The sequence below is a fragment of the Sinocyclocheilus anshuiensis genome, unplaced genomic scaffold, assembly GCF_001515605.1.
Source record: "Sinocyclocheilus anshuiensis isolate Anshui unplaced genomic scaffold, SAMN03320099.WGS_v1.1 scaffold154, whole genome shotgun sequence".
NCBI classification, from domain to species: Eukaryota; Metazoa; Chordata; class Actinopteri; order Cypriniformes; family Cyprinidae; genus Sinocyclocheilus; species Sinocyclocheilus anshuiensis.
Genome location: NW_015546101.1, coordinates 2117681 through 2121615, shown reverse-complemented (window position 1 = coordinate 2121615; position 3935 = coordinate 2117681). Strand labels below are relative to the sequence as shown.

The window sequence follows — 3935 nt, the reverse complement described above, 5'->3', positions numbered from 1 at the left end:
AATCGCACCAAACGATTCATTCACGAATTAGAATGAACCGATTGCAGCTGTTCTCGAGTCGACAACTCACTGATTCAAATTAACCGTTTAGTGCGAGTCTCCAGTGAACTGAATTCACACGTAAGAACCGGGGCCCTCATTTATCAACAGTGCGTAGAAAAGGTTCTATAACGAATGAAACGAATGAAATTTAGAATGTGCCTAAGCACAAGAAAATCTGTATTTATCAAACGTGCGCACGCGCACATGACGCACATGAGTAAGCAATCATTGTTGATAAATCCCACATGTGCGTAAGTAGTATGCTCGTTCACGTTCGTGGTCATTTGCATTCGGAAACGCCTCCAATGAACCATATATGGTGACAACACCTCCCTTTATAAATCACGTGAATGTATGTGTCCTCACCGAAATCATGGCAAGAAAGCGGTACCGACTGAGAAGCCGTTCTGTGCTCTCACTCTCAGCGCGGTCTTTGAAAACGCGTTCTCTGCAGAGCGCATTGTTTGCCAAGTCTTCCAATAACGCAAGATAAGCCATTGCACAGTCTGAGACAAACATTTTTCACAGCTGTCTTTTATAGGGTTTGACACCAGTTACGCAACTTGTCTGTTTAAAACTAGACAAATGATAAATTGAATGTTTTATAATTAAAGGAAACACAGGACATATGTGGATGTGTGGATAATGCATACTGTGACACACTTAAATGCTTTTTATGTATAGTGTCACTATTCTACCACTAGATTCTCTGAGTAAGAATGCTCAGAGGTGTGCTTATATTTACACACATTTCTACATATAAGTACAATTTGGTAGATCCCACACTTTGCGTGACACTGTTCTTACGCACTCATTACGCATACATCTGTGCGTACGCACTATTGATAAATGAGGGCCCGGGAGATCTTGTGAGCGCGCGTCTGATGCTGTTAAAAATAAGTTACTAATGTCAAATTTTAGGATTAATTATTGTAACTGTCATGTCATATCATTTGCCAAATGAAAAGACGTTTTTATATTCACTGAAATTTAACAGCTGATTGAACAGTTTATTCTTATTTAAGACCAAATAGCTGCATACATTCTCATTCAGAGTGAAAAGATAAAATAAGGTGTTAAAATCAAAGGCTGTGAGCTCAATTTATAGGCAATATTTTGATCCTGAATCACGCTGCTGGTGAGGTGTTGAGGTAAATGCATGTGAATCAGATGTGAAGCGGCCAGAGTACAGTACACAAGGCGCTGTGTATTACCATGGCAGCTGAATCCCACCCGAGTCCTGCAGGTGTGTGAGTCACCCCTACTAGCTCAACAAAGGGAGAGAGGCCGCCGCATAGAGACGCAATCTCTTTGCGTATCTCTCTCTCTTTCTCTCTGTCACATGCTGCATTGCCAACTTACATGTGGGCTCTATGTCCAGTGGTGGACAGTAACGAAGTAGTTTTAAAAATGCTATGCATTTAGCCCTATGTGACGTCTGTTTTTATATTGTTTGTCAGCACACATAGCCTAAGTTACTATGTATCTGGATCAACTAGCCGAGTAGACAAATATAAATGTATATTCATAACCGTGCTGAAAATAAGTCAATGTTAGCTGATGCTAACTGTCTAGCTAACGGGCTTGCTGGTGCTAAATTTAGGGTTTTTTTTTTTTAAATAAAGTTTTTAAATTTTATTCAACCATAATAGATTACATCTTAGGGAAAAAGAAAGGATGTGATGTTCAGAACATGGTAACTACAGTAATTATCAAAGTGGGAAGTGATGCCCTCTGGGGGCATTTGGCCAGGGGTGTTTTTACACCACAGACAAGGTTTGAGAAGAAAAAAAATCATTATGAAAATCTAATTATATTTTCCTTATTATATTCATTATTTCCTTATTGGTTATTTTGGGAAAATCCCAGGTATTTTGAGCAGTAGGATTATAAAAAAATATATGCTAATATAAAATTAAATGATAAAAGTAGCCTATATAAAACTGCAAAATAAACATTCGTCTATCGGTACTTTTTACTTAAGTACATAAAAAATCAAGTACTTTTGTACTTTTACTCGAGTAAAATTGAAAACTGTGTACTTTTACTTTTACTGGAGTAATATTTTATTATACGGATCTGCACTTTTACTCAAGTACTTGATTTGTGTACTTCGTCTACCACTGTCTATGCCCGTCCATGATTGCACCCCAACACCTTCACATACCATACCGTGCCAATGTTTACTCATTGATTGTTAAACTTTTTACATACACGTAGTTTGAGATTATATGTTTCTCTCTCTTGCATGCTAAAATTCTCCTGAGACGGTGAAGATTGTTCTGGAGGAACACCGTATTATGGCTGATGATTGTCTTATTCTAGCTGTTAATGGAAACTTCACAGGAGGCAGTTGGACTTCAGCACTATAGTCATGAATGCAGCAGAAATGAGTCAGGAAAAGGTGAGAGTTGGGCCGAACCCATGTGTGAAGTGATCCTGAATTCTATGAGCTGAGGTAACAGAGCCAGTAATGTGGTAAGGTCTGTTTATTGGTGCAATGGGAAGGTGGCGACTCAGCAAGTAAAAGATGGATGCAACCTTGAGTGCTCCCAGACAGTTATCATCCTAAACGAAAACTATGTATAAAACATTTTTGTTTAAAATAAAATTAAAAACGAACTGAAACTGAAATAAAAACTTTATGACTCCAAAAACTAACTAGAATAAAATTAAAATAGCCACAAATTAAAGTCGGAAGTAGTCTTATGGATCGGCTGCTTGCAGCTTGCAACTGATTGTAATAAAGGTTTGGTGTTAAAGCAAACTAAATGATTGGAGAAGTCCGGCCTACATCACCAGAGAGAAGACTGTAGTTTTCACTGGTAGATCGAGTTATTTTGTTTTTAGACTTATGAGGGAACTTCAGTTACTCACACTCAAGTTGTTCCAAACCTTGTATGAGTAGTGTCTTTCTTCAGCATAAAGGAAGATATTTTGCAGAATGTTGGTAACCAAACAGCTGATGGTAGCTATTGACTTCCATAGCATGGGCTAGTCAATGGCTACCATCAACTCTCTGGTTACCAATATTCTTTAAAATATCTTCTTTTCTAACTATCCCTTTGGCAGCCATAAACTAGTAAAACTAAAGTAAAAACAAAAATCAAATGAAAAATGATAAAGTGAAAATGAAAACTACATTGAAAAGACAAACTGAACATACATTAGAAATAAAACTTAAATTGAAAACAAAATATAAATAAAACATAGACATTTTTTTTTTTTAAATAACATGCCTACCCTCACACAAATATGCAAAGTGTATGTGAAATTCATCCAGAATCCATTTCCACGCCACCAGCATTTTTAACAACAAATTAGAAAAAAAAAATTTAGTTTTGACTGAAACACAATGATGTGAGTAAAACTACACATGTACACACCCAGAAAAAAGGGACAAAACTGCCACTGGGCCGGTACTCTGTCAAAAGCTATTAATTTGTATGTTTTAGGTGCTAATATGTACCATTTAGTGGAAAATAAGGTGCAAAGATGTACTTTTAGCTTTTGTACCTTAGGCTACCGCCCCAGTGACAGCTTTGAACTTTTTTCCTGAGAGTACAGTTAATTTAGTAATCTAGTAAAAAGCATCAGTTTCACTGTCTCTGTTAGAGTTTGCATTGTTCTCTATCGTCTTACTACTGTTCTGAATTTAGCTGATCGAGCTCTTGGGTTCTCCTGCACCTCTTTCTCACTTGGCTTTATCACATTCTTTAGACTGACCCAATATTTGCTCTCTCGTCCTCAGAGGTGGACAGTAACTAAGTACATTTACTTGAGTATTGTACTTAAGTACACTTTTTGAGTATCTGTACTTTACTTGAGCATTATTTTTTCTGGAAACGTATGACTTTAACTTCACTACATTTGAAAGACAAATATTGTACTTT

The 3935-nt window shown here is 36.9% G+C and overlaps 1 pseudogene; it reads right to left on the bottom strand.

Moving 5' to 3' along the window:
• Positions 1-3672: 3672 nt before the first annotated feature.
• Positions 3673-3935, bottom strand: part of LOC107700364 (probable methyltransferase-like protein 15) — a 74161-nt pseudogene continuing 73898 nt past the window's right edge.